This window comes from Heptranchias perlo, chromosome 10 (genome assembly GCF_035084215.1).
Source record: "Heptranchias perlo isolate sHepPer1 chromosome 10, sHepPer1.hap1, whole genome shotgun sequence".
Taxonomy (NCBI): domain Eukaryota; kingdom Metazoa; phylum Chordata; class Chondrichthyes; order Hexanchiformes; family Hexanchidae; genus Heptranchias; species Heptranchias perlo.
Genome location: NC_090334.1, coordinates 78,116,345 through 78,122,569, shown reverse-complemented (window position 1 = coordinate 78,122,569; position 6,225 = coordinate 78,116,345).

The window sequence follows — 6,225 nt, the reverse complement described above, 5'->3', positions numbered from 1 at the left end:
GTGACTACACTGCAGAAGCACTTCAATGGCTGTAAAGCGCTTTAGGAGGTCCTGAGGTCACAAAAGGTGTTTTACAAATGTAAGCCTTTCTTACTTTTTTCTTTCTATACACAGTAAGTTATACTGGTGAAACGTGTCGCAGGTGCTGGTGGCATTCTAACTACTTCATCAAAATGGACAACTTTCATATGTGAGCTTGGACAGCAGGCTAGTCATCCATGTGAGTCATCACAGCCAAGATCGATTAATCCCCTACCGAACAGCACGGTGGGAGCACCTCCACCACATGGACTGCAGTGGTTCAAGAAGGCGGCTCACCACCACCTTCTCAAGGGTAACTAGTGATGGGCAATAAATGCCGACCTTGCCCACATCCAGAAACGAATTATAAAACTATCCTGCCCTTTCCCCATATAATTGGGAACACTCGGCATCAATCAGGAAGAGCAGTCCTGCCTGATTCTAGCCTAGAGATGGTGGGGTCAATTCCAGCATCCCCACTCCCAGTGAGGCTAAAAGGAGGATCAAACACTGGACCTTCCTGTCTATTCGGCTCAGTTGGACTCTTGACATGGTGAATTATCAAGTTAACCCAATATGGAAGGAATATAAACTGAGATTGATAGGTTTTTGTTAGGCATGGGTATTAAGGGTTATGGAACGAGGTGGGTGAATGGAGTTGAACCACAGATCAGCCATGATCTAATTGAATGGCAGAACAGGCTCAAGGGGCTGTATGGCCTACTCCTGTTACTATGGTCCGAAACCAATTTTGATTTGTTCCAGCATAAAGTTAAAAGGATGAATTCCCAATAGCAGCAAGTTTTTGCATGAGCCGTTTTAACTAGGATAGAAAAATAGGAACATTTTATTTTAAATAGGATTAATATATGCAATAAACATAGACACAGGTTGCAGCCGTGAACAGAACCATTCTATCTATTGCACAGTTCCATCCTAGCAGTCACAGATGCCTTCCTCTTTATCAGCAGTGCAGACACAGTCTGTGGTTCATTTCCTGAGCATTCCCAACAGGTTGCTGGCTATAGTTATCGCTTTTCAAGGTACCATGACAGTGTCTCTGATATGGTTAGGGACGGTGTGTGAGAGTGTGGATTTGTAAAATTTATCTACATATTTCAACAAACTATTGATTTGAGAAGGGAACATCTCACATGCAATTCAGACTCCACATTTTAATGTACAAAACTCCGATCTTAAAATAGTAAATAAATAAAATGATCGACATGACTTATCACTTTGCTGTAGCAGAGGCTTCCAAATCGAATAGATCATGTTCCCAGGCGCATGGGAACACCATCACCTCCAAGTTCCCCTCCAAGTCACACAACATCCTGACGTGGACATATATCATCCTGGAACTCCCTACCTAACAGCACTGTGGGAGAACCTTCACCACACGGACTGCAGCGGTTCAAGAAGGCGGCTCACCACCACCTTCTCGAGGGCAATTAGGGATGGGCAATAAAAGCCGGCCTAGCCAGCGATGCCCACATCCCAAGAATGAATTTTTTAAAATTCTGCATCCCAAGGGTGTACATCACACAGATGTGCCAGCCACAACTGGAAGCACTCAGCTCAGGTCCTGGGCAGACCATTAACTGGAACGTCTACCAGCTTGAGAAGTGAGAATGGAAGTGGGTTTACACTATTTATCCCTCTCATTCCAGTGAGCCATCTGCCCCTCCCCCATTTCCCATGGTCCTACGATTTGCCTTTCCATGCATTCCTGGGATGTTGACTGAAAAATTCCTTTTCAGAAAATTGGGGATTTTTTTTCCATTGACTCAGAGAGGGTTAAATGCCGATCTAACGGAGACTTTAAAAATTACAAAAGATTTTGAGAGATTACAAAAAGAAAAGATAGTTTCCGCTGGTAGGGGAATTAGTAACCAGGCAAGGACTCAGAGTTAAGTCGACATTTATTGCTTATCTCAAGCCTGAGGATTGGGAGCATTTTAGAATTCAGCAAAGGAGAACCAAGAAATTGATAAAGAAATTGATAATGAGAGTAAACTAATGAAAAACAGACTGTAAAAGCTTCTATAGTTGTGTAAAAAAGAAAAGACTGGCAAAGGAAAATGTGGGTCCCTTACAGACAGAGATGGGAGAATTTATAATGGGGAATAAGGAAATGGCAGAGAAATTAAACAAATACTTTTGTGTCTGTCTTCACAGAAGGAGAAAAAACCTCCCAGAATACTAGAGAACCAAGGGGCTGGTGAGAATGAGGAACTGAAAGAAATTAGTATTAGTAAAAAAATAGTGCTAGAGAAATTAATGGGACAGAAAGTCGATAAATCCCAAGGACCTGATGATCTACATCCCAGGGTTTTGAAAGAGGTGGCTATAGAGATAGTGAATGCATTGCTTGTCATCTTCCAAAATTCTATGGATTCTGGAACGGTTCCTGCAGATTGGAGGGTAGCAAATGTAACCCTATTATTTAAGAAAGGAGGGAGAGAGAAAACAGGGAACTACAGACCTGTTAGCCTGACATCAGTAGTAGGGAAATTGCTAGAATCTATTATAGAGGATGTGATAACAGGACACTTAGAAAATAATAATAGGATTTGGCAGAGTCAACATGGATTTATGAAAGGGAAATCATGTTTGACAAACCTACTGGAGTTCTTTGAGGATGTAACTAGTAGAATAGATCAGGGGGAACCAGTGGATGCGGTGTATTTGGATTTTCAGAAGGTTTTCGATAAGGTCCCACACAGGAGGTTGGTGAACAAAGTTAGAGCACATGGAATTGGGGGTAATATACTGGCATGGATTGAGAATTGGTTAACAGACAGAAAACAGAGAGTAGGAATAAATGGGTCTTTTTCAGGTTGGCAGACTGTGACTAGTGGGGTAGCGCAGGGATCGGTGCTTGGGCCCCAGTTATTCACAATCTATATCAATTATTTGGATGAGGGGGCCAAATGTAATATTTCCAAGTTTGCTGATGACACAAAACTATGTGGGATCAGGATGCAAAGAGGCTTCAAGGGGATATAGACAGGCTAAGTGAGTGGGCAAGAACATGGCAGATGGAATATAATGTGGAAAAATGTGAAGTTATCCACTTTGGTAGGAGAAACAGAAATGCAGAGTATTTTTTAAATGGTGAGAGATTGGGAAATGTTGATGTTCAAAGGGACCTGGGTGTCCTTGTACATGAGTCACTGAAAGCTAACATGCAGGTGCAGCAAGCAATTAGGAAGGCAAATGATATGTTGGCCTTTATTACAAGAGGATTGGAGTACAGGAGTAAAGATGTCTTACTGCAATTATATAGGGCCTTGGTGAGACTGCAATTTTGGGGTCTCCTTACCTAAGAAAGGATATACTTGCCATAGAGGGAGTGTAGCGAAGGTTCACCAGACTGATTCCTGGGATGGCAGGATTGTCATATGAGGAGAGATTGAGTAGACTAGACCTGTATTCTCTAGAGTTTAGAAGAATGAGGGGTGATCTCATTGAAACATACAAAATTCTTACAGTGCTCGACAGGGTAGATGCAAGGAGGATTTTTCCCCTGGCTGGGGAGTCTAGAACCAGGGGTCACAGTCTCAGAATAAAGGGTTGGCCATTTAGGACTGAGATAAGGAGAAATTTCTTCACTCAAAGGGTGGTGAATCTTTGGAATTCTCTGCCCCAGAGGGCTGTGGAGGCTCAGTCATTGAGTATATTCAAAACAGAGATCGATAGATTTCTAGAAATTAAAGGCATCAAGGAATATGGGGATGGTGCAGGAAAATGGCGTTGAGGTAGAAGATCAGCCATGATCTTGTTGAACGGCGGAGCAGGCTCGAGGGGCCGGTTGGCCTACTGCTGCTCCTATTTCTTATGTTCTTATTAATGAAGCAGCAGATAGAATCTATCTTCTCACACAGATTGTTATCAGAAACATGGAATGCTTCACTACAAGTATTGAGGCAGAGACTATATGACATCATATAAAAGGGAAGTGGAGAAGGATTTGAAAAGGAGGAATGGAAAAGGATCTGGGGCAAGGGCGGGGGAATGGGCTCTGAGTAGATATCTACAGCTCGGTAGCTGTCACTTGCATGTGCTTGATGGGCTGTATGTCGTCTTCTGTGCCGTTATTTACAGGATTTACCATTAACAGACCAAGACTCTGGGGTCTACAAGAATGCTTGGCAGACTATTCTACAGTGGGTGGCATCACGGCCCAGACCGATCATGTCCTCACCCGACTTCCAAACACGTGCATTCTCCGGGCACTCTCACTGGATACGGATCCGGAGCAGAAACACTGATTTATTTATAATCTACCTAGCTCGGGGGCATTGAAGCAAACTAGATAAGTACACGAGGGAGAAAGGAATAGAAGGATATGCTGATAGGGTGAGATGAAGTAGGGTGGGAGGAGGCTCGTGTGGAGCATAAACACCAGCATAGACCAGTTGGGCCGAATGGCCTGTATCTGTGCTGTAAATTCTGTGTAATTCTATGTGACACCCACCCACCCCCACAGTTTTTCCCCTCTCTCAAGGCAAGTTCTTACTGAGGAATAGTCCCATTTGTAATCGTTTCCCCAGTACCAAACAGCCAAATAATCATATTTAAGCCAAGCACTGAGATGCTGATAGACATTTCACTGTGGAAGGCGTCACATCCGAGCACAGTACTGTCCTCACCTTCTGTCACTGGATAGAAGATCCAGCCCCACCCCAGAGATTCGAGCACATAACCTAGGCTGACTCTCCAGTGCCGCCCTCTCAGGTCGATATAAAAGATCCAATGGCACTTATCAAAGAAGAGCAGGGGAGTTCTCCCAGTGTTCTGGCCAATATTCATCCGTCAATCAACATCACTAAAACAGATTATCTGGTCATTTACTTCATTGCTGTTTGTGGGATCTTGCTGTGCACAAAATGGCTGTCTGGTTTCCTACATTACAACAGCGACTACACTTCAAAAAGTATTTCACTGGGTGTAAAGCACCTTCGGACATCCTGAGGTCATGAAAGGTGCCATGTAAATGCAAGTTCGTTCTTTCTTTGCTACGGAAATCACATGTCAGAGAGTTGGGCGAACTGTGCCCAAACCATTCCCCTTGTTCCTTCAAGAAGATGCAACAGGAAATGTGCTTGCAGTGGGGTGAGTCAACTCTGGAGGATCTCATGGGCCTGGGGGAATTTATCGTAATTAAATCAAATGTGAAACTTGACCATTCCGATATAGCGAGGGTCCTGATGGAGAATTGGGTGAGTTTGAGTGACAAACAGCCTTGGGGCTCATTATCTGAAGAGGTGGTTCACTTCCCCTCTCCCCTCTCCCCTCACCCCGCACTACCAATCCAATCTCAACCCAAATAATGCCTGAAAACAATCATTACTCCTGGAAGGTTCAAGTCAGGGGAGCAACTTGAATCTTTTCCCCCATCTGATTGTCTCACTTTCTCTCCTGATGGTGCTGACTTTTTGCTGGAAGGGATCACAGCCAGCTTGACCTGTCCTCGCCCAACATACGCACACACACGCACACAAGCAATATGCACACGCGTGCACACATGCAACACGCGCACACGCACAAACATGTCCACAAACGCACAAACACGCGCGCATGCAGGCACACGGGAGTCAATTTTCACTTCTTTCGTCTGTTGTTAATGAGGTGGTAACCTCAAAATGGGGTCGGTAGCCTTACCACCCCGGTTAACCTTACCACTCCCGTTAACCTTACCACTCCCGTTAACCTTACCACCCCCGCTCCCGTTAACCTTACCACCCCCGTTAACCTTACCACCCCCATTAACCTTACCACTCCCGTTAACCTTACCGCCCCGGTTAACCTTACCACCCCCGTTAACCTTACCACTCCCGTTAACCTTACCACCCCCATTAACCTTACCACTTCCGTTAACCTTACCGCCCCGGTTAACCTTACCACCCCCATTAACCTTACCACTTCCGTTAATCTTACCACCCCCATTAACCTTACCACTCCCGTTAACCTTACCGCCCCGGTTAACCTTACCACCCCCATTAACCTTACCGCTCCCGTTAACTCCAACAAAAAAAACAGCAACATTATCTCAGGCAGGAGGCCCCGTTTGAGATGCAAATCATGGTCCTAGGATTCCCATTCCCATTACTTGATTCCAATTTCGGTCGGAACTGTTTGGAGCAAGTGCCGTGCTCACTCTGACCAGTTCCACGGTCGATGGAACTGAAGAGGCTCAGC